Raw genomic sequence first — 26,539 nt, 5'->3', positions numbered from 1 at the left:
TGCCATTTGCAATAACATGGATGAAACTGGAGAACATTATGTTAAGTAAAAAAAGCCAGACACAGAAAAATAAATACTGCATGATCTCACTTATATGTGGAATCTAAACTAGTCATATTCATAGAAGCAGAGAGTGAAATGGTGGTTGCCAAGGGCTGAAGGGAGAGGTAAATGGGAAGATATTGGTCAAAGAATACAAAGTTTCTTTTATGCAAGAGGAATATGTTCTGGAGATCTAATAGACAGCATAATGACTATAGTTAACAATACTGTATTGTATACTTGAAGTTTGCTAAGAAGATAAATCTTAAGTGTTTTTACGGCACATACACAAAACGAAAGAAAATGATAAGTATGTGAATTGATGAATATGTTAATTAACTTGATTGTGGTGATCATTTTACAATGTATCTGTATATCAATACATCCAGTTGTATATCTTAAGTATATGCAATTCCTATTTGTCAATTATACTCCAATAAAGCTGAAAACAAAGGAACTTGTTATTTATCATCCATGTACTAGGAGAGAACACTTACTGTTTGAATGAAATCAGAGTTTTATAATTAGAGGAAAACTACACAGCTGTAGTAGCTGTGAGATAATAGAAAAAATATATTTTGGCCTCAGTCTCTGGTTCCTGGCACAGAGATCCTAAAACTCTGGTAATTTCCTAGTGATAAGAACACTAGAAGCATCTTCTGTTCTAATATTTGTCTTTGACCCTGTCCGTAACACAGGGCTCCTAAAACCTTTGCAAATTCCTAAGACATAATAAGACTAGGAGCATCTTTTATTCTAATGAGGTGACTCTGAGTGGGCTCCTGGATGGGGGCTGGTTACTGGAAAGACCAAGCCATGATTAGAAGCCTAGAATTTTCAGCTCCGCCCCTCATCCTCCAGAGAGGGGAGAGCAATGGAGTTAATAATAGATCATGCCTACACGAGGAAGCCTCCATAAAATCCCAATAGTACGAGATTCAGAGAGCCTTCAAGCTGGCAAATGCATCCACACCAGGAAGATGATGCACCCCAGCTGCATGGGGACAGAAGCTCCTGTGCTCAAGATCCTCCCAGACCTTGTGCTATGTATCTCTGAGTAGATAGTGAAATTGTAGGACACCCAGATGGTTTCAGAGACTTGCTTGTTGTTGGGGGGTGGAACCCACAAATTTGGTAACCAGAAGTGTCAGTTAAGTGTTCCGTGTGAGAGTAAAGACTCACAGAAGAGAAACACAGTGGGAAGAACTGGGTTTTTCCCGACACGGTGGGGTGCGGAGGGAACAGGGTTTTTTCCCTTAAAATGGCCTTCTGATAATGTTTAGTGAAAAGACAGAAGATTATCATCTCATATGATGCGTTTGTTTTACAGGAAAATGTCAAAAGAATTTTGCAGGAATTTTTCATACATGTATTTGATATAAAAGTTTGAAATGATTAGAGATTTAAAATCCACCCACCCTGGATCATGTGGCTTAGTTATATGACTTAACAGTACAATATCTATCCCAAAACCCAAGTTTTATCACTCATGCTGTCTAACTACGACTTGGAACTTATTGTTGATTGCCAAATATCTCGAAGGTTATAATATCTTGAAATAAATATCTTGAAGGTTATGGTGGTAGAGGCAGAGTCACAACCTTTGTTAAAAGCAGTGCAATTATATTATGTTTGGAATTAACTAGGAATAGTCATCCTTGTCACCAGTTAATCAATTACATGTAAATGGTAATGGTCTTCTTCTTTCTCCATTACTTCAAAGATTTTCTAAAGATATTTTCTTACTTGGTACATGTTATAGAAGAAAATGTATACAGAATGTGAACGTTGTCTGCTTATTAACAAATTTACCATCTAAAAAAAGACATTCATCTGTGTAATGAAGCACTGGGACTGAAAAATTCAGGCTATTGCAAATCTCCTGATAGTCTGCTCTTTGCTGCTCAAAGAGTGGTCCATGGACCTGTAGCATTGACATCACTTGAGCTTGTTAGGATTGCAGAATCTCATCTACACTCTAGAATTACTGAATCAGAATATTTATTTAACAACATACCCAGGTGGTTTGACTGCATAATATATTTTGAGAATACTGCAAAGTCATACCGTTAGTTAAGTTCAAGTTTTCCTGAGCTCAGTCATGCAGTCCTGAAATATAACTTGGAACCTAGTACAGATTCTGAAGCCTATGAGAAAAATGTGTGTAGGTTGGCCCTCACCAACTGTTAAATGATAAAATTATACAGAGAAAAGTCCTCTAATATTATACAAGGTGAAGAAAACTTAATTAAAATAAGTTTTCAAACAATTTCAATTATTATATTCAAACTGTTGCTTGCTCAATCAGCCCTTCACTAGCACACTTCCTTCAGAGACTATATAGTATGATGTGAATATAAATATGAATGGACTTGTTAGTGTTCGTGTCTTCTGAAGCCAAAGCACAATTTGAAAACTGGGCATTAGGATTCAACAATAGCAATAGTACTCAAACCCAGAAGACAACATTAAAAAAAGAAGTAACTTAGTGTATAGCTGACAGATTGACTGACAGCTTGGCTGATTGAAATCCCCTATATTCTTCCTTCTTCCTTTTTTTTAATGCGTTAAACATTTATAAACAAAATAGTGGTATCTAAGTTGGAAGTGTTGAGGCCACTCACCTAAAGAGTCATATTTACTATAGATATTAAAGCTTTTGGTCTTATTATCTTTAAACTAAATCAGGATATAGGGCATTGCTCCAGTATCTGATGCATATCCAGTCTCTTGAAAACAGGAACATCAGTCACAAGGGAAGAAAAACAAAAGATTATCAAGAACGAAGACCAGATGTCTGCCCCACCCAGAGACCAGCCCCTATATAACTGGCCTATAGTCTTTGTTCTGGAGGATAGACTTTAAGGACACTAGTCCACCACCCTCCATCTTTGCTGGCAAAAATGAATAAATCTTTTCTATTCCACAGACTTGCCTCCTGACTTTTTGGCTAGTCTTGTGGGAAGCCTGTTGCTCTCTAACAGGTATAGGGGAGGAATAATCATTACTCCACCCTCTAGGTCTTTTGGGTTGGTCTAAGTACTAAATTGACATGAGACAGAATAATAGGAGAAAATCAAACAAAGTTTAATAACATGTATACATGAGAGGAACCCAGGAAAGCTGAGTAACTCGCCAGAATGGCCGAAGCTGCCACCTTAAATACCATCTTCAGCTAAAGACAAAGGAGGATGTTGGGGGTGGTGGTTTGGGATTTCAAAGAGGGGGAAGACAATTTACATGGAGACAGAAAAGCAAATGTTTGATAAACAAATGTTTGCTCGGCCATCTACAGACAATGTAACCAGAGAGAGAGAACTTTGATAAAAATGGGCTTAGCAAGGATCCTCTCAGTCTACTATACCCAGACGTATCTATGGTGGTGCCTGTTCTGGGGACAGGCCTTCCATCTTAAATTCTTTTAGGCAGTTAGGGAGAACATCAAAGTTTCTTTCAGAGTCTTCTGTCCTTAAAAATAATCAAGCCAAAGAGACACATTTAGGGGTGGCCAATTCTGATCCCCCATACAAGTAGTAAGTTTTAGCACTGAAATGGTGAGAATCGTTTAACTTTTTTTTTAACTTTTCCAGTTTTCTCAGGACATTTGGTCCCAAAGTTACTTTTATCTTTCAATTTTAGAAGAGTTTTCTGGTCTACCTTTAGAAAAATCTCATTTTTATAATAAAACTAGATTATCACAATTCGTTTTCTAATATTTACATTATTCACCCAAGTTTTGTGACACTTTAAAAAATTAAATTTAGTTTCAACTTTGCAGCTGAGTATAGAAAACATGGGAAAATTTGATATTGATCAATAAATGAACAAATTCCAAAAATAAAGGACATCGAAGCTATTACAATAGCTTCATTGGTTTTATTTTGTAGGACATTCAAGCTTTTATAAACAGTAAAACAATGAGGATAAAGAGAGCCAGCCCCGTGGCTGAGTAGTTAAAGTTCTGTGCACTCCACTTCAACAGCCTGGGTTTGCAGATTCGGATCTCAGGCATGGACCTACTCCACTCAGCCATGCTGTGCAGGCATCCTACATACAAAAAATACAGGAAGACTGAGACAGATGTTAGCTTAAGGCTCTTCTTCCTCAAACAAAAAAAGAGGAGGATTGCCAACAGATATTAGCTCAGGGTGAATCTTCCTCACCAAAAAAAAAAAAAAAAAAAAAAACCCAAAAAGAAAGAAAGAAAGAAAATGAGGACAAAAATTCCAGAATATAAGAATTTATATAATAGCAGTATTTTTCTATCAAAATGCTGACATGAATTAAGTCTTCTAGAAATAGATATGGTATTTAAAAACAAATTAAACCAAAGTCTATGACTCTAATATCTTTAAAATCTCAAGGATTAAAAATGAATTCTGCTATGTTGACTTAAATATTTGTATAATGCAAAATATTGTTATAACATAAACATAATTAATGGTCTAGCTGACATTTCTAACTTTGACCTTACCAATCAGGTTTCAGTGACTGGAGTCTTAGTTGGGAAGCTGGGATGCATATCAAACATTCAAGAGAGGAGAATTTTACATAAATTTTCAAATTTATTATTCACCCAGGACTTTTTTACCATGACCCAAATGGAAGTTAGGACATCCAAGGACTGACATCTTCACAACCTAATTCTGCAGCTAAATAAAACCCTGCAGGCACAGTTGTGCTCAACTCATCCAGGTTACCTGACGGAAACAAAAAATAATTTCCACGGCTGTAGGGGAAAAGCTCCATAAAATGACTGGAAAATTGATTAATAATACCTACAATTTCACAACCTTTTAAATACTTGTTATTAATCAGAATTTTTTAAAGGCATACTACTAGAGGTAAGGATTCAGATTAGAGGATTTTAGACTTGTTTACAAATATTCTTGTGAATGGCATACTGAAAATCTGTTGTTCTAGACCGGAGTTCTCGATTAAGGTGTTTCAACAGAATTACCCGGGACCTTTAAAGATGTGCATGTCTGGGCACCACCTCTCAGGGATTCGGATGATTAAAATACTGGGCCCTGAGCATTGGTATTTTTTAAAATGCTTTCTGGAAGTTCTAATGCGCACCCATGCCTGAGAACCAGTGGTCTAGACATAATGGAGAGTGTCTCTCTCAAAAAAGATGACAAACTTTATTTGCAGTGTGCTTCTATCAGTTGAAAACCTTAATTATTCATTTATTAAATATATTGAACACTTAAAATGTGAAGTTATTGGGCTAGGTTCAGAAGGCATAAGAGGGAAAAAGAAAACATAATCCTTACCCTCAAACTTCTTACATTCTAGTGGAAGAGCCAGCCTCACAAAGAGATGATTTCAATATAATGTTAGGATAGGGTTAAGAATATGCTACAGGGTAACTCAGGATGAAATAAACTCTTACACTGCACCAAAATAATGCATCAACTCAAGAGGCACAGAGACCAGCATGAACTATGTCCTAAGGCAAAAGTTTACCTTTGCTTAAAAATTTAAAAGCCCCTTGTATATATATATGTACGTACATGTGTGTATGTATATATATATTTATTTATTTATATTAAGTTCTGTTAACCTGATTTGTCAGGCATTTATTGAGCGTTACAATATTTGATCTATTACAACTGTCCCCCCCCCAAAAAAATTGTAAACTTTGACTCAACTTTTCACTTAAAATATGGAAAAAGAAACATGCAACCAAAAAGTTGAATAAGAGTAAATCTTTGATAAATACATATATTTAGATAGCTGAGATTTTATTTTAATTACATGTTGGACATTTCACAGTATTAAAGACTATTTGGCTACAAAAGCAAACAAAAGTGCTACAGGGGGTTCTTGGTGGAGATAGAGGAGGGGGCTAAGAATGGTGAGCAAAAGGACATCAAGGACAGAAAAAAAGGTGAGCAAAGACCTGGAGCAAGAAAGATCGTGACTGGGTCATTTGAAAACTGCAAGTTGCAGCAAGATCATGAGATTCTTTGCATGGCCTACTCAGGAAGATAAACATTCTCCAGAAGGCAGAGTAACATTAAACGATTTTAAGAATAGCCAGGAAATGAAATACAATGGAGAATCAGATAGTGTTATTCCGACTGCTGTTTTACTATCCTGTGGTTAATAATAATAATAGAGATAATTTACATATTTTAATAATAATGATAGCTTACCTTTAATGAGGGCAAATATTCTTTAAAACAATTTTCACCAATCAGCTCATTTAATAGTTTCCCATTTTTACAGATTAGGAAACTGAGGCATACAGCAATTAAGTAACACCCCCAAAGTTCATACAGTAAGTGGCAGAGCCAAGATTTAAACCAGGCAATCTGACTTCAGAGTCTGTATTTAATTACCATACTAATAATGACTCACATTTAAAAATTTTCATTTTGTGATTTTTTACCAAAGCACTTTCATTATAATTTTATTTATTGACATATAGATTAATATTCATATATCAACAATTATCTACAATTGACATATAAGGAAATGGGATTTTAAAATTGAAATTAATTTTGATATTCTTTCTTTGAAATATTTATTTCAAATTTATTTATTATCACCATTTAATTCTTTCTTGTTCATAGTGAACAGACAGAAATGGGATTTTTGCTATCTAGAATTCTGCTAACATTACAATGTTTTTCCTAGAAAAATGAGTGGTAGACTTTGATTGCAAAATTTTATCCTTTCTCCCCTCATTTTTTATTCTTTATCATGGGTTAATTTTATTTAATTTCCATTCTGTAAAACATGAGGAATTAATAGGACGGGTCTGAGTGCTACTAAAAGGATCCTAGAATCCAATAGCTGAGCTTTGCTGAAGGGCAGGCAGAGGCGCCATATCCTGGGGCGGCCCTCCTTCCCACTCATGGGGAGATTGTACAAGATGCTGTGGCAGCTCTCATCCTGTTTCTTCCTTCCAGATGAGGTTCCACTGGAGATACTGTAATGACATTGGCTGGGAAAATAGTCTAGCTTCTCTTTCTTCTACACCCAGGAGGGTGTCCTGTACATGAAGAATCCTTTTAAATGCTTTTATCAGACTCACAAACCAAAAATCTGTGTACAAAAGAAGACTGTTTCAATCTAAGAAAGCAATCCTTAGTGGAAGTTCACTTCAAGTGTCTCATTCTCTAAGCTTCTCAAGGCAGGGATCCTATCTGGATTATTTTTGGTCCCCAGTAATTAGAATGTAATTATTAATTCAAACATATCTGTACAAAGACTTCAATATGCAACTAGCATGGAGAATACAATGATCTGCAACTGTTTTGGTGAAGTCTATGAGATGAGTAAACTGGTGCAGGTAGAGGAGAGTATTGGAGGCAAAAAGAAGAGAATGTGCAAATGTCCTGGGGTGTGGAACATGGAGAAATACATGGAATAGATGTGTAAATTAAATAATAACACTGTCAGATATAGCTCTCCCACCCACAAATGCCTGGTTTCCTTCTTTGTTATGGGAAGCTCCAATGCTCACTTTTTTCACTTGCATTATGGAAAGTTTTATTATGTATCAGTTCCCAACAAGTTTGGGTCATCACCTTCACCGATGAAGGCTCTTGACAATTGCTACTTACACTGGCACATTATTAATGAGGCCAAATCTTGATTTTCTTGCACTATACCTATCAGAATCATTCTCCACTGAGAAATTTTCCTCCATCTACCATGATTCATATCAGCAAGAAAATACATAAAATCAAGATGAGCTTTGTGAACCAAAAAAAATCACTGAGGAGCAATCACACTAATTCTCATGTCTGTTGTGTTTTTTTCTCTTTTTTCTCCAAAAATATTAATTTACAATTTATTCTAAAACTTAACTAGTGGTAGATTTCCTGCTTGGCCAAATCACAGGCTGACACACTAATGATGGCACAGGTCACTATCTTTCAAATAAACCTTACAATTTCACATTATTTCAAAAGTATTTGCCTTCTTTACAAATGTGATCACTATTGCCACCAGCTTACTCATTTTTACTTTTCATTCATTAGCTTGCAATTTTACATTTTAGAACTTTTCTAAAAGACCCATTGCGAATGCAGAGAACACACACATTCACACACACAGGTGCTAATATCTATCTGTACCTATGAATATTGTCTATAACTTGAGCATTAAACTCTGCTTAGGAAGCAGTTCTAAATATAAGTGCAATCTAAAGTAGTATAACCATGTGGAAAATGTGGGTACCACATGCCTATAAGAGGTTTTCTCAACACCTGTCACCATTATCAGAATTAGTGACAAACAATTTTTGGGGGGAGAAGGTTTGCTGTAAGTCTTAAATCAGTTCAGTGAACAGTTTAGCTGCTGTTGTAATTCCTCAAGAGACTCAAAAAATCTTATTTCAAGGAAGCATTTATGGTTATAATTTACTGTCTGCATTCCTGATCGTTTGTGCCCCCTCCCACCATAGTATTTCATACAAAAGTCTTTAATCATTCTGGGAAGTTTAAACATTGACCCGAGGCCACTGAGTCATTATAACAGATTATCATGGACATTTGTCAACACGTGAGAACAACACCTGTTATTTCTTCCAAGGGACTGGATTGTTCTAGTCAGAGAAATTAACAAAGTAACCTAGTGAGGTTCATTCCTTCCAGCTGAGCAGGTCTCTCATTCGTCTAACAAAGACACAGAGCAGCTTAGTGCTAAAGAGGAAAGAGCAGGCAATGAGTTCTTGTCCTAATCATCTTATTTTTACCATGACTATGACTTAAATTTGCATTCATAACAGAAAACCTGTGACAGGATCTACTTCCATATTAGAATAAAAAGTCTCCATACAGTACTTGAAAAAAGGGTGCTAATGTACTGTTTATTTATAGACCATTCAGTGTGCTGCTTCCACTTATTTCTTCTGAGCAAAAGCAACCAGCTAGCCATCTGCTGCATCAACACAGAGCGCAGATAAATTGTTCAGCATTTCTAGCTTGCAGGGGTTCAGAAATGGCGATACTAGCTCAGACGAGCTGCAAGTGGTGTCGATAGGCAGAAAAAATGAATCCAACCTTCCCTGCGACAGACCTTGATATCCACCACATTGTATGCACATGTGGCTCAAATTCACCCTGCTGGTTGATAGGGTTCCTAAGGAGAAGCATTTTAAATGCCAAAATTATAAACTATACAGTATTCAACAGGGTAAAAAAATGGTCAATCATCTAGACCAAAATGTGATTTAAACAAAAAAACATGGCCGTGTGACATAGGCAGAAGCTACTACAGAAAGACTAGAGAAGGGGATTGACTGAACAACTGTTGTTTGTGACATGGCGCAGAAAGAATCCTGAGTGAATTTCCAGGGCCGTGGATGGGAAAAAGTGCTGTGGTATCGGGAGCTCTGGTTAAGCAAACGAGCTGTAGTAAAGCAGATCTTTTGACCTAATTCTTTTGTGCCTGCAGTTTTGCTTCTTGGAACGGTTGTGCAATGTCTAAAATTGGTCCCAACAAAATTTATTATAGAAGGGAATATGCGATGGAGAATAATATCTTGGTAACAGTGAAAAAATGAAATCCGCTCGTTGTAATTAAATGTAAACTCCTGGAGAGCTTGTTATGTGTTCGAACAGATTCTGGCCCTTAGCAGATGTCCGATATTGAAGGGAAGAATGAATGATTGTTTTTAGTACTTCCGCTCTGCAGAATTGAGAGAATTTATTTGTGTGAGAAAATGCCCTTGAAATTCACTGAGGTAATGTGCACCACCAGCCATTTTTATTTGTGTTTTTCTATCTTGATTCCAAAAAGTTGGAGCAAGGTATATTTCTTATTCCTTAAATTATGTCCATTGTTTGACAGAGTCTACCTATTAAAATCTTCATTTTATTAGACAGAGGATGTGACCTATTAACACATATGTGATAATTATGCAAAAATTATGTAAAATATATATAAATTTATCAGGCAAATGTCAGATAAATAAGAAGCATTCAAATTTTAGCTATCTTTTTTTTTTTGCAAAGACTACGAAGATTTAATTTAAAAGCACAGTGTCTCAGCTAGGATACCCGCCCTCAGAGGCACCCCCAAATCCAGAGTTCCTCAAAGGGCTCCTCCAGGCTCAGCAGTGAGGGGTGAGCAGGGCTGCAGCGGCAGCGTCCGGCGGGCCCCTGGCCCCTCCCCTTTCGTCCAATAGCTGAGGTCTGACTCTCAGGTGCTTGCTGGGGTAGGTTCCGGGGCTGCCCCCCACCACGGGCTCCCTCTGTACCAGCTCAAGCTCGTCCTTGCCGTTCTGGGGTGGGTATACCAGAACCCTAAGATGCCCAACTCTAGGCCTCCAAGGGGCTCATGGAGCAGTCCCTCTCCACGGCCGACTCAGTGACCTACTGGCTCTGCTTGGTGTGCTTGGCCTAGGTGTTGTAGAGCTGCTTCTTCGGTCCCATGATCTCCTCTGCCTGGATGCCGATGTTCGTGGCTTGGCCCAGGGCGCCCCCAGAGGTCTGGCGGATCAAGGTGCGTGAGTTGGAGAGCGAGTGGAGCATGCGCAGGGTCCAGGCAGCGAAAGAGGGAGTCCATGCTGGCGGCCTGGCCCAGGCACCACGTGCAGGTGGGGCTCAGGATGTACTGCATCGAGGGGTAGATGGCCAGGCCCGACGTCACCACGCTGCCAGGGCTGTTGATGTGCATGTAGATGGGCTTCTTATCGTTCTCCAAATGCAGGAACGGCAGCAGCACGGTAACTAGGCTGGTGACGCTGTCATTAATCACATCCATGACGCAGCCGTGAGTAGATGTCATAGGCGCGGTCGCCTTGACCCGCCTGTCCCACCACGACGAGAATGAGCCAGAGAGCCGAGCTGCCGTCGCGTGTAGGCTCCGCTACAGGCGAGCAGCAAGGCGAGGTCTCATCGCCAGCACCTGCCTGCAGCTGCCCGGGCCCAATCCTCCCAGTATTCCGGGCCACATCCCCCCCCAGCTATCATTGTTTTTAATGTTATTATTAACTCATAATTATTATCTTTTTAAAGAGTTCCTACCCAGACATTGCTTTTCATTGTTAATTTTATTTTTTTCATTATATCTCAGACTGCAAAAAATTATACCTATCTACATTAGATGTTTATATGGAAGATAAATGAAATATGATTGATAATTTAAACACCCATGCTTCCACCTACTGCTTAAAAAAATAAAATATTACTAATACAATTGCCTTACGTGCTGTTTGTATGTTTACTAGTGATTTCTATTGTCTCTGCACAAGAATGCCCCTTCATGTCTTTTGTTTATTCTAATTGAATTGTTTGTCATTTTCTTATTGATTTGTGTTTATTATATATTCAAAATACTAATATTTTAATTTATATTCAATGCAAATATCTTCTCTCAGTTTGTAGTTTATGTATTTTTACTTTTTTTTTAAAGATTTTATTTTTTCCTTTTTCTCCCCAAAGCCCCCCAGTACATAGTTGTATATTCTTCCTTGTGGGTCCTTCTAGTTGTGGCATGTGGGACGCTGCCTCAGCGTGGTTTGATGAGCAGTGCCATGTCCACGCCCAGGATTCGGACCAATGAAACACTGGGCTGCCTGCAGCGGAGCGTGCGAACTTAACCACTCGGCCACAGGGCCAGCCCCTGTTTTTATACTTTTTAATGGTTTCTTTTTTGTTTGTTTTTTTGGTAAGTAAGGAAGATTGGCTCTGAGCTAACATCCATTGCCAATCCTCCTCTTTTTGCTTGAGGAAGATTGTCCCTGAACTAACATCTATGCCAATCTTCCTCTATTTTATCTGTGGGACTCTGCCACAGCATGGCTTGATGAGTGGTGTGTAGATCCCCAGCCGGGATCAGAACCTGTGAAGCCCTTTGGCACCAAAACAGAGCACGTAAATTTAACCACTACACCACCAGGCTGGGCCCTTAATGATGTCTTTTGATGAACAGAAATTTTTACTTTATCAGAATTTATCAATCATTTTCTTTATGGTTTATTATAGACACAAGTGTTTTATAAAATCATTCTTTACTCTGGTTTCATATAGTCCCATATTTATTCAGGTAATTTCTTGAGCATCAATTATGTCCAGGCATTTCCTAGGACCTTAAGTACATTGCTAAATAAAATTCCTGAATATTTTTTCTTTTTCCACATGGAAGTGTTTAATTTACCTGAAATTGAATTTTTGTTTATGGTGTGCAATATTTTGTTTGTTTATTTTTAATAAGTATAGTCAGTTATCAGAGCACTATTTAAAGAAAACTATATCTTTTTCTCACTGAACTGCAATACCACCTGTGTGACAAATGAAGTATTCATACTATGCAGAAATATTTCTATGCTCACTCCTCTGTTCAGTTTCTCTCTTTTAATCCTTACATCAATAGCATCTACTCTGCATTACTATAGCATTATACCAAGCCTTCATATCCAGCAGGCAAGTCTCTCCCATATGCCATTCTTCATGAATATTTTGTATATTCTGAGCCCTTTGCTTTACCACATAAATTTTATATCAGTCTGAACAAGTCCCAGACAACTAATGTCAGAATTTTAATTAAATCACATTTTATTTATAAATCAATTTGAAATAAACTGACCTACTTATGATAGCCATGAATATGGTGTGTTTCTCTCCTTCATTTAGGTCTTGAGCATGGGTTTCAATATAGTTCTATAATGATCTTTAAATATATCTTACACCATTTCTTAAGCGTTATTCTTATTCCTAGATGATTTCACAATGTTATGCTATTTACATTCTGTATTTCACTTAAATATTTTCTCTTTGTTGCTTCTCTATAGAAATACAGCCAATTTTTATATAACTTGTCTCATTTTAAACTCTCATATTAATTCTGATACTTTATTTGTAGAATATTTAGGATTTTCTATGTAAGCAACCATATCACTGTAAATAATCAGAGTTATATTTCTTCTTTTCCAATACTTAGATATCTTGTTTTTGTGTTTTGACTTTTTTTGTCATGGCTAGGACTCCAATACAATAAGTAATATATTTGTAATGGAGTATATATATTATTTATATATTTATATAATAAGCATACTTGTCTTGTTCCTGACGTTCAATAGAATGTTTTTAACATTTTGCCATTAGTTTTTTTCTCTTCTGTTGCTTATTGGTTGGCTTCCTTAGTTGGATACTCCCTTTTGTTTAATTTTATGGGCATTTTTTTTCTGTTATTAAGGGGTGTTGAATTTATTGCAAGCTTTTACAGGACAATTTTAGTTTTGTTGTCATTGTTATTGATATGGAACTGAATTGTCTCATGATCCTAGTCCATGGTCCCTGTTATACTAATTCTTTAGAATTTGCTTTATACCTTAGTGCATGTAACTTTGATAAAAATATTTTGGTGTGCTTAAGAAAAATATGTTATATGATTGTTGCACATATTTCTACCTGTGTCTGGTAAATCAAGCTTATTAATTATGTTTATCAACTTGTATATGATTTTTAGTGTTTTATTTTTTGTCTGCTTGACTTATTTACTAAAATGGTTGTTTTAGAATCTTCCACATGATGGAAAATGTTCTGGTTTATCCTTTTAGTTACACCACTCGTTAGTTCATATGTTTAAATTTATTTATTTATTATTTTTATAAAGATTATGATAGTTAACAACCCTGTGAAATTTCAGTTGTACATTATTGTTAGTCATGTTGTGGGTACACCACTTCACCCTTTGTGCCCTCCTGCCATCCACCCCTTTCCCCTGGTAACCCCCGATCAGTTCTCCTTGTCTATATGTTAACTTCCACCTATGAGTGGAGTCATACAGAGTTCATCTTTCTCTGTCTGGCTTATTTCACTTAACATAATACCCTCAAGGTCCATCCATGTTGTTGTGAATAGGATGATTTTGTCCTTTTTTATGGCTGAGTAGTATTCCATTGTATATATATACCATATCTTCTTTATCCAATCATCAGTCGATAGGCACTTAGGTTGGTTCCATGTCTTCTATGCTGCGATGAACATAGGGGTGCATGGGACTCTTGGAATTGCTGATTTCAGGTTCTTAGGACAGATACCCAGTAGTGGGATGGCTGGGTCATAAGGTATTTCTATTTTTAACTTTTTGAGAAATCTCTATACTGTTTTCGATAGTGGCTGCACCAGTTTGCATTCCCACCCACAGTGTATGAGGGTTCCTTTTTATCCACAACCTCTCCAACATTTGTCACTCTTAGTTTTGGATATTTTTGCCATTCTAACAGGTGTAAGGTGATATCTTAGTGTAGTTTTGATTTGCATTTCCCTGATGATTAGCGATGATGAACAACTTTTCATGTGTCTATTGGCCATCCTTATATCTTCTTTGGAGAAATGTCTGTTCATGTCCCCTGCCCATTTTTTGATCGGGTTGTTTGATTTTTTGTTGTTGAGCTGTGTGAGTTCTTTATATATTATGGAGATTAACCCTTTGTCAGATAAGTAACTTGTAAATATTTTTCCCAATTAGTGGGCTGTTTTTTAGTTTCAATCCTGTTTTCTCTTGCCTTGAAGAAGCTCTTTAGTCTGATGAAGTCCCATAAATTTATTTTTAAGATTATACAAGTTGAACCAATTACTTTTCACCATATTTAAGTGTACATTAAAGCCAACAATTAAACTAAAATATAGAATAAAATGAATAAGAGAGACAATAGTAAAATTTAAGAATTGTCCTTTTTTTTTACCTCCCCACCCAAAGTAAATTGCTCCTTTCACTATGGACATTTGTCTTGTTTTAATGCAGTAGTATAAGAAATTTTGTTTGCCCTTAGTATAGATTCCTAAATATCCAGGAAAGAACTAAGATTTGCAAAAAGGATTCCTGTGTATTTAATGCCTACTTGTGTGTATTTAGATAATATTATTGTAGAGTTTTGGTGATATGCCTTGACATATTTTAGACCAAAGTCCATGTCGCCAGTTGAGCATGGTCACTTTTGCATGTGCAAGGTGCCATGCTAAGCTCTGACCCACTGTTTTCTGTATTTTTGTTCTTGGGGGATTTATTTCATTTTTATGTATAATCTACATATTCCAAATGGAGTATAAAATTACTTATAATATGAATATAATATAGCAAAATAATATAACAACAGTCAGAGAAAATTGGAAAACAAATGTAAGACTGTAAAATATAACCTGTAATAAGTCTGGACTATCAGTCTTAAAGCCTAAAAACATATTAATGGTAATAATAATATCAATAGCAAACAACTTTGTAGAGTTTATTGTGCTTGCCACCATGCTCAGTGCATCGTCTGTGTAAAGATTTCTAATGCTTATAACAACCTGACAAGAGAGGAACTATTTTCCCATTTTTCAAATGAGAAAACTAAGAGGTTAAGTTAACCCATCCAAGATCTCACAGCCATTAAGAGTCTCCAGAGCCCATATTCTTAACCACACTTCACAATTCAATACAGATATTTTGCTATTCCATATATCCAGGTCATTGTTCCTAGCATAAATAAAAACTGTTGAGAATCAATTAGCATAGATACACACGATGTATGAAAATGTATGGAAGGAAATTCAAAGTTCTTTAAACACTGCATTTGACCTTTAGAAACCCTACTGTTTCAATTTCTAATGCTGTGCATGTATGCGTTAAAACTTGAAAGTTTCACTAGTAGATTACTAGGTACCATTAAAATTTTTGTTTTTCAATGAATAAAGAGAAAGTCTGATTAATTATAGACCTGATTTATCATTATTTTCTAACCATGTAGAAAGCCCCAAGCAATTGTTTGTCATGAATAAATACGTAAGGATTGTTAAAATTGAGAGACAGAAAAAATAAGGTGATAATAATGAGCTGAGAACCATTTATACACATTTTAAAAGCAAAGGTATACAAAAGGCAACATGTTTGCAAAAATTCAATATTCTAGTATAGGTTTGGCCGTTAATTTTCTGCTGGTTACATATGCTATGTGGAACTCAAGTTTCCTCGATTGTAACATGAGAGGATTAAAATAAATTGTCCTTTCTAGCTTTCATTTATTTCTCAATGACTTTCTGAACTAAAGTCTGGAGAAGAGGCTAACCTGTATATGAGAAGTAAGAGCCTTACAGGTATGTTGGGGAGGGGAGCAAGGAAAGCCACAGCCCCAGGTGCACCTTAATGCTTTAGTGACCCATTTTCAAATGAAAGTAATTGGGAAGGTGAACACTAGATTTCAGCCATTTGTTATAGTATCTTCCTCTTCACATACTATTTTCTTTCTCATCATTTTTGGATATTTTTTATTTATATAACGATATGAACCCCAGTGTTGGTCAATTATAGGAATTCTTACCCAGACCTCATGATGTTGGAAACTGCGTTAGTAGAATAGAAAAAGATTGAGGAATTTCTCCCTGTTCTCCCCTACATTCTAATTAGCTATAATCTCATATAGCATGGCTTCTTTTATTTCTAACTACAAAATCACACAAGAAGAAAACGTCTACTCTGGACGTAAATATATATGAAAGCTCAATTTCTGGAAATGTGACTGTCACTAGAGCTTTGCCTAGTTCTGGCTCCCTGGATAACAAATACTCCTTCATAGACAGGCATTTTAATCTCAGAAAACATTCTTCTATGTCACGTGTCATTTTTGAACCTGATTACTCCCTAGAAAATACCCTTTTCTTCTGACTCTTTCCTTTTCGCTTCTTAGAAAAGGAAATTTCTACATATCTATAGAGATACATCTGCACCACATCTTTTCAGAGGATCTCAAGCCAAACAACTTTCCTTTATCCTATGTCTCCCTAATTTCTCTTCAATTGTCTTTCATTTTGGTCTAAAAAAATGTTTAAATATGGCAAGATCTAGATACATGTTTTTAGACAGTTTGAACTAAAGTCAAATTTGAATTTTCAGATTGTAATTACATATAGAGGTCAAATATACTTTACCACATTGAAGAACAAAGGAAAGAGGGAGCCAGCCCCATGGCTGAGTGGTTAAGTTCTTGCACTCCACTTCAGTGGCCTGGGTTCACCAGTTCACATCCTGGGCACAGACCTATGCACTGCTCATCAAGCCATGCTGTGGTGGCGACCCACATGGAAGAACTAGAATGACCTGCAAGTAGGATATACAACTGCGTACTGGAGCTTTGGGGAGAAAAACAAAAAAGAAGAAGATTGGCAACAGATGTTAGCTCAGGGCCAATCTTAAAAAAGAAAGAAAGAAAGAAACTGACCTGGCCTAATTTTGAGTGACTTGGTATGTAAGGAATGACTTTATGTCCTTTTCTTAGTTCTATATTGATTTTAACTATTATCTGGAGTTATTAGGAGAACATATCATAATTCTAAGTACTTTGAAAGGTAAACACATACTTTGGATAACTTTCTTGATGTGATGCAGTAAGTTATTTTTCTTTATGTGTGTGTTTATTCAGGAAGTTCCATCTAGTCACTGGCCCCAAGTTGTAAGCATTAGCAATTAGCATTTTTTTCCAGAACCAACAGGAAGTGTAGTTATCTTTCTATGGAGCACATTTTATCTCTAGTAAGCATTTCTTTAATTGGATTTTTATTTGGATCACTTAGGTTTATTCTCCTTTGAATTGGTCTTTTCTCTTTTAATTTTCCCATCAGTATTACACGCCAGCTGACATCCATTTGCCTTCATATTCTCCATGACACTTTCATTTCCTTGAATGCTGACATTATTACCTGAGTGTATGTTTTACAAGCCCACTGGGTAGCCACAACTCTGTTAGCCCAAAGTACCTTTCTTCAATATACCCTTAGCTATCTGGTTGTTTCTACTTTAGTGCTTAGGGTTCTTCAGAGAAGGTGACAATAAAGAAACCAAAGCATTGAAATGAGGTTGCAACATGATCATGACTGTCCCTGAGCGTTGGTTTAATAATATAAAACTTTGGAAATACATATCCCATTGCACTTGGAGACATTACGAAGAACACATTTTTTTTTTTATTACTGTTGCTATTATTAGTATTATTGAGATGAGAGAGTTGAAAATATAAAAACAAGTTAAATCTTATAAATTCTGAAATCTATCTACTGACCAATAAACATTAATTAACATCAAATATATACCTGAGTCTCATAACAAATAAAGTGTTATGCAGAAAGTACTGTTCAGTTGTACAACAGAGAATACACTTTCAGCTTAGACTCCAATCAGAAGGGGTTCTTTCTGAGAGAGAGAGTGGAATATTACCTCTGATCATTACAGCAGAGAAAATGCTGGTATTGCCAACAGCGCGAGATGCAGAGTCAGATTCTCGGCGAGAAAGATGCTACTGGGCCACAAAAACTGACCATGTGGTTTTTGGGGTTAACACATCAAGCAGGAACACCACATTAGTGAAGAATATAGAAAATCAATGGGCTAAAAACTTGTTTCTTGAGGTGAATTTTGAAAAATCAGTTTAATTCACAATATGAAAAGTCTGCAAACACTAAGAGATGTCAGGAAAACGCTGCTACAGTTTTTGAAACAAGAACAAAGTGAGCCAGGGATGAAGATCAGCAATAGCTGAGGATCCAGAGTAGATTCCTTAGCCTCTCTGGTGCAGAGTCCCATCAACGCAAAGAGAACCTGAAGGCTGACATGTGAACACGATGAAACTGAAGTGATAGGGCTCTTTAAAAAACTCTTGTTATTACAAAATTTTATTGGTTAGTGAAATACGTACAGTGACTGTTGGTTCTCAATGCACGTTCAAGCATTTTTAACAAATATTTTTGTAATCTCCATTAAGTTCCGCATAAAAGACTCCCTCTGGTTTTTGCTGCATCGTGGCTACATTCCCAAATGATGTATTAACTAGACTTTATTTTTCTGTGTGTTTGTGCTGCAGTGAAAAGAACGTTATCCTTTTCCTATCCACTATTGGTCGTTCTTCAATAATATATAAGTACGATCATATAACTAAGATAATCTTACCCCTACTTTTACTTTCCTTTCATCTAAGACTATGCTTCTATTTCTATAAAAAATTTACTACTGAAATGCCACTTTAATCTCAAGAGAATCTCCTCACTCTATCTTGAAATGTGTATCACCATTATCCTTTAAGACATACACATATGCACACACACGCACACACTTCTGACATACACCATTCCAAGGCATGCTCCCATTCCACAACAGAAACGAGTTCTCAGAGACACTGTTTCTTTTCAGATCATGTAGAAAATTCCTTATATCTACAGCATGCTCCTCATTTAGTTATTAATTTAACAAATATATCTGTGATTTTGAGGTAATACTAGAGTACCACAGAAATCAGTCAAGGTAGGAAAATATGGATTTGGTAGTCCAAAGATCTTGGAGCGATTCCTTTTCTCCTTACTGGCTATGTGCCTTCTTCCCCTCGTGATCCAAAGCTTGCTTATTTGGACAAAAAATGCTAATACCTGGCTTATAGATGTGTTTAACATTTTTTAATAAACGTAAATAAAACACAGTACAGTGAAGTGGTGATTCAATGATTTCTTCAGTACTAGTCAAATAGGATATCCATATGAACAGAAATGAACCCAGAATCTGTACCTCTTACACATTGATTTTAAATGGATCATAGACCTAAATGTGATAGGTAAACAATAAAGCTTCTAGAAAAATAAAAACATAAGAAAATATCTTTATGACTTTGGATTAAGCATTCCTTTTTAAAGAGGACATAAAAATAAAAGATTCTGGGCCTGATTTTCAACCTAAACTCTCCTGGAACTGTGGTGGGAGAGAAACTTTTAAAGTTCTCCATCCAGGCCCACTGTGTTTCAGAGACTCTTTTTGGTTGACAATTAGTAGTCTGAACCTGGAGATTGAGATTGCTTTCGGACTCATCTTGACTTGGGGGTAAGCAGTCTAGGCCTTTATATGTCTAAATCAGTTCGTGGATACAGGCCCCTGCCTGGGTAAAGGCCATGACCTTATCTAATTTCAGAGATCAAGGCAGAGGAAGCCCTCGTGGTCCCATGTTTCAAGATGCAGATTTTCTCATAAAACCCTCTTTCAGCCCCAGGTTTCATCCTTTCTTATGATGGTTCTAGTTTCAGAGTCTCACTGGTGTAATATCTCTGGAAAACAAGCCTGCCTTCTCCTGCATGGCCTTGTCATTTCCCTGGCCATATGCATTTGGTGTAATAGGGAACTTCTCTCTAAACTTGAGAATAAAAAAGAAATAGAATATGAGATGTCAGGAAAATTCTCTCAATAGCTATATGGTCAAACAAAAATCCTTTGAGACATTCCCATTCATAAGAATGGATTTCCTTCATAATATAGTGACAATCAATATATATTCAAATATTTTTTAGCTTACTGCAATTGGATATCATGAAATAAGTGTTTATTTGCACCATTTTTTTCATCTAGTAGGAGTTTATGATCAATAAAGTGTTATTATTCTAAATGTTTCAAAATGATTTATCCTAAATATAACATATCTACTCTAAGAAATACACATGTGGGCACATGCACACGTACACTCCTCTCTTTACTTTTCGCTAAAACACACACTGGCCTCAATCTTAACTATAGGTGGTATCTCCAGTAAAAAGAAGTTATTAAAAAAAAACCCAAAACTTGACACCTCAGTGTTAGAAGAATTGTGATAATAAAGTGGAATTTCACTTTCTACATGTGGAGGTTATATAGTGACTACCATGGTCATCACAATATTTCTCCCGTGATTGATTTAACACGCACTGAAAAGGCGGTTTGCTAAGACACTGGGTGAGAAGTCATGTCTCAAAAGCCACAGGAGATCCAGAGTAGTAGCATATGGTTGATTTCTGGAATAAAAGAACAGTTCCTTTCGTGGAGGAAGCACTATATCAGTATTTTATAAGTGCAGGTTCAAATAGACATTACTATTTCAAAGAGAATCAATTTCACTTACACACAAGATCTTTTGACTTAATAGATTGTAAAATTTCCCAAGTGCCACTAATTCGTCAAGAGATCTCATTATTTTTGACTTATATAATGGAAGAGATATTTTCAATTGTACCTGTGGGAACATAAAGACAGAATTATTTAAAAAAACCCTATGGTTTAAAAATTAGTTAAAGAGACAGTTATTTTTATATGGCTAATCATTTCAATCAAGCTATTCAAACGTGATTTTATAAAGTGCAAATAATATGTTTAAGACATTATTTCAAATTTGTGAGAAATGCAGATAAAAGAAACTGCGTATGAGTTCTTTAGTAGGAGTTTTGGTCAGCTCAGGCTGCGATAACAAAATACCATAGACTGAGTGGCTTAAATAACAGAAGTTTATTTCTCACAGTTCTGGAGGCTGGAAGTCCGAGATCAGGAAGCCAGCATGGGTGAGGTCTGGCGAGGACTCTCTTCTTGGCTTGCAGATGGCTGCCTTCTGGATATACCCTTCCACGCCAAAGAGAACTAAGCTCCCTGCCCTCTTCTGTTAAGGGCACTAATCCCATCATGAAGCCTCACCCTCATGACCTCATCTAAACCTAATTATCCCCCAAATCCTCCTAATACCATCACGTTGGGAGTTAGAGATTCAAAATATGAATTTTGAGGAGACGCATTCAGTCCATAACGGTAGGAAAATAGGCAAAAAATTTAAGAACGTTATTTTGAAACTGATAGGGATTTTCCCAAGGCTTGTTTTATTTGCCGTTCTGTACTGAGAGTGGTAAGATTTTAAACAACGTGCTTCTGTGGTATCAGTTTTGGTGGACTCCTCTGGTGCACCAGTGATGATGTATGTTTCTGATTGATCATTGCCCACACCTCAATTTATTAGAAGGAGGGGCCTGTGGCCAGAGGACAAACTCTAGTAAAAAGCTTTAGAACAGACAGTCTCCTTCGACTTAATCTCTTTATTTTATAACAGTATGGACTTATGTCTCTACAGAAAGATCACCATTACATGCTATTGCTTTGGAATAGCCATGTGTTTTCAAAGATTTGTGACTTCCAGTTTTACAGATGACAAAATAAAGCTCTGAGAAGTTATTGGCTTACTCATAGTTAAAGAACTAGTAAATGGCAAAAATGAGACCATAGGAGTTTTGACTCTTAGCTTTTCTTTTTTTTTTACTTCAATACTCTACTTTTCTTTGTACGCAGGAAGAGTTAGAAATGCATATATGACATTAGAAATCATGAGTTCATATTGACTTTCCAGTTCCAATCCAAATTTTTCAGGGTTATTCTTTAACTACCTTCTTTCTTCCTATTTCCTTTTTTTTTATAATGAAATCTCTGGTTTCCAACAATGTGGATATCATTTTTTATTTGCTTAATCTCACATAAAATAGTTTCAGAACTGCTACTTTCATATCACTGTGCAAAACCAAACCGTGAAAAAGAGTTCATGACTTGTTTGCGCTTCTGTTTTATTTTTCTCTCCGGACTTACAGAATGTAGTGAAAATACTGTGTTTAAGTTACTCGCACTAACGATTTACATTTCTTTAGCTTCTGAAATGCTGCTTGTTTCACCTGTTTGCGTTGGCATTCAGTCTTAGTTACTTGCCAACACCCTTTATGGTTTACTGTTTTTTTAATATGTAGAATATGAACATACTTTCAAGCATCAAAAAGCTAAGGTAAAAAACCCTAAAGGATAAAATTTTATAATATCAAAAGTACCTAGCATTTTTCTGTAACAAAGTATACCCAAAGTGGTGCCATTTCTTCCCCCATACCTGAAGGCTGCTCTCCTTGGGGCCCTCAGAAAGCAACGGATTTTATTGCTTTCTGGTTTATCCTCCCTATGCCTTCTAGATACAGATAGATACATTTTAGTTTGTTTTCATTTCTCTCTCTTCTTTACATGAAACATAACACGCTATATTTAATCTTTTGCCCTTCATTATGTTATTCTTATACTTAATGAATCTTGCAAATAATTACTTCAATCTAATTTTACAGCTGCAAAATCTTCTTTGTGACTTTGCATCTGTGAAAAGTAGACTTTTTACATCACAAAGTCTACCGTGTGATGTAACTATGACTCACAGATGTTATAACACCTTGAAATTTTCACTGTCAGTAATTTGAAAAAGGTTATTTCCACAGAACCTCATCAACAGAGTAATGTGAAGCTTTTGACTTTTTGGCCAATATGATGAGCGATAAATAGTATATCAGAGAGTTAATTTGCATTTCTCTTACTCTATTTAAAGATAGGACATTTTTATACTTTTATGTGAATTGTTTATCATGGTTTTACCCATTTTTCTAAGGTTTTTTGGTATTTTCTTCCTCAATTTTTGTATTTTTCCAAATTGTTATAGAGTTGCTCAACACCATTTACAAGATCCACTGATGGATGCTAAAACCTGTAAGTGAACATTTGAGAAGAACAAGACTCTCCTCCAAGATGTGCATTGAGTTCGGGGGGAAAGATAAAAACTTCACAGGAAGAGTCTTTTTCTACAGCTGGCAGAAACTTTATAGTGGAGAAAGCCAGGTGATCAAGGTCAATATCATCAAAAATAAGATGTTGACATCAAGAACTTGATAATATGGTACACCGAGGACACAAGACTATTTCTGTCTATTGTAAAAAGTGCATAACCTCAGTCCAATCATAGGAAAACACCAGACAAACCCAAATTGAGATATATTCAGTAAAATAGCTGACCAGTACTCTTCAAAGATGTCAAGATTGTGAAAGACAAAGACTTGGGAACTATAACAGACTGCCAGAAACAAAGGGGAAATAAAAACTAAATACAATGTAGGAGTCTGAATGAGAATCTGGAACCATAAAAGGACATCAGTGGGAAATCTGAGGAGATTTGAATAGTCTTTAGCTAATAATATTGTACCAGTGCTAATTTCCTGGTTCTGATAATTGTATTATAGTTAAGCAATAATATTAACATTGCAAGGGGCTGGGAAAAAGATAAATGTGCTACTTTTACAACTTTTCTATAAGTTTAAAATACTTTTCTGTAAATTTAAGTGATTTTGAACAGTTCTTGTTAAGATTATTATGAATCATTTTATATTTCTGTTGATTTTTTAAAAAGATTTTCCTTCTGTTGTATCTTCTAAGCAGTTATTATATGAAGGCTATTGACTTATGCATGTTAATTTTATATCTTGCTATGTTACTAAATTCTTTCATTGCTTCATTTTTTTTAAAAAATTGGTTCTTTAGGTTTTTCCTAGTGCTGTCATGTATAGCATGTCATCTGCAAATAGACTTAGCTTTTCTTCAGATTCAGGTGACCACTGGAACCTCAGATTTCATGAAAGAAATTTTTTATAGTCAATCCTTAATAAAGACTGCTATAGTAATCTATAATCCAAAGAGTTAACAATTTTTTACAATACCTACATTTATTTATAAATTATTTCTCTACTGTAAAAAGCCAGATATTGTCATTTTTATTTTGAAGATGCAATTGTAAATCTCTGCATAATGAGAATGTTTTTCTTTCTCTCAAAACACCCCCATGCTGAAACAAAGGTGACAATAGAAAGGATCAATGAAACAAAGAGCTGTTCTTTGAGAAAATAAAAAAATTGACAAACCGTTAGCCAGGATCACTAAGAAAAAAAAAAAAGAGAAGATTCGAATAAATTAGAAGTGAAAGAGGAGAAATCACAATGGATACCACAGAAATACGAAAGATTATAAGAGAATACTAGGAAAAACTATATGCCCACAAATTGGACAACCTAGAAGAAATGGATAAGTTCTTAGACTCTTACACCCTCCCAAAACTGAATCAGGAAGAATTAGAGACTCTGAATAGACCAATCACAAGTAAAGAGATTGAAACAGTAATAAAAAAAATCTCCAAAAATGACAGCGCAGGACCAGACGGCTTCTCTGGAGAATTCTACCAAACATTCGAAGAAGATTTAATACCTATCCTTCTCAAACTATTCCGGAAAATTAAGGAAGAAGGAGCACTTCCTAACACATTCTATGAAGCCAACATCACCCCGATCCCAAAACCAGACAAGGACAACACAAAGAAGGAAAACTACAGGCCAATATCACTGATGAACATAGATGCAAAAATCTTCAACAAAATATTGGCAAACCGAATACAGCAATACATTAAAAAGATCATACACCATAATTAAGTGGGATTTATACTGAAGACATAGGGATGGTTCAACTTCCACAAGTCAATCAACATGATACACCACATTAACAAAATGAGAAACAAAAACCACATGATCATCTCAATAGACACAGAGAAAGCATTCGACAAGATCCAACATCCATTTATGATAAAAATTCTCAAGAAAATAGGTATAGGATGAATGTACCTCAACATAATAAAGGCCACATATGACAAACCCATAGCCACCATCATCCTCAGTGGGGAAAAACTGAAAGCCATCCCTTTGAGAACAGGAATGAGAACAGGAACAAGGGTGCCCACTCTCACCACTCTTATTCAACATAGTACTGGAAGTTTGGGCCAGAGCAATTAGGCAGGAAAAAGAAATAAAAGGAATCCAAATAGGCAATAAAGAAGTGAAACCCTAGCTGTTTGCAGACAACATGATCCTATATATAGAAAACCCTAAAAATGCATTGGAAAGCTACTAGAAGTAATCAACAACTACAGCAAAGTTTCAGGATACAAAATCAACTTACATAAATCATTATCACTTCTATATTCTAATAACGAACTAACAGAAAGAGAACTCAAAAACACAATCCCATGCACAATCACAACAAAAAGAATAAAATATCTTGGAATAAATTTAACCAAGGAAGTGAAAGACCTATACAATGAAACTACAAGACTTTCCCGAAAGAAAGTGATGATGACATAAAGGGATGGAAAGACATTCTATACACATGGATTGGAAGAATAAACATAGTTAAAATGTCCATACCACCTAAAGCAATCTACAGATTCAACACAATCCTAGTCAGAATCCCAATGACATTCTTCACAGAAATAGAACAAAGAATCCTAACATTCATATGGGGCAACAAAAGACCCCAAATTGCTAAAACAATCCTGAGAAAAAAGAACAAAGCTAGAGGTATTACAACCCCTGACTTCAAAATATACTAGAAAGCTACAGTAATCAAAACAGCATGGTACTGGTACAAAGGCAGGCACACAGATCAATGGAACAGAATTGAATGCCCAGAAATAAAACCACACATCTATGGACAGCTAATCTTTGATAAAGAAGCTGAGAACATACAATGGAGAAAAGAAAGTCTCTTCAACAAATGGTGTTGGGAAAACTGGAAAGCCACATGTAAAAGAATGAAAATCGAGCATTCCTTTTCACCATTCACAAAAATAAACTCAAAATGGATCAAAGACTTAAAGGTAAGACCTGAAACCGTAAGACTTCTAGGAGAAAATATAGGAAGTAGACTCTTTGACATCAGTCTTAAAAGGATCTTTTCAGACACCATGTCTTCTCAGACAAGGGAAACAATAGAAAGAATAAACAAATGGGACTTCATCAGACTAAAGAGCTTCTACAAGGCAAAGGAAAACAGGATTGAAACAAAAACACAACCCACCAAGTGGGAAAAAATGTTTGCAAATCATATATCTGACAAAGGG

At 36.0% G+C, this 26,539-nt stretch overlaps 1 pseudogene; it reads right to left on the bottom strand.

Moving 5' to 3' along the window:
• Positions 1–10,114: 10,114 nt before the first annotated feature.
• LOC100069308 (ATP-dependent Clp protease proteolytic subunit, mitochondrial pseudogene) overlaps positions 10,115–26,539 on the bottom strand; it is a 60,567-nt pseudogene continuing 44,142 nt past the window's right edge.

This window comes from Equus caballus, chromosome 2, assembly GCF_041296265.1.
Source record: "Equus caballus isolate H_3958 breed thoroughbred chromosome 2, TB-T2T, whole genome shotgun sequence".
NCBI lineage: Eukaryota > Metazoa > Chordata > Mammalia > Perissodactyla > Equidae > Equus > Equus caballus.
The sequence above is the reverse complement of the archived record's forward strand: the minus strand, read 5'-3'. Positions and strand labels throughout refer to the sequence as shown.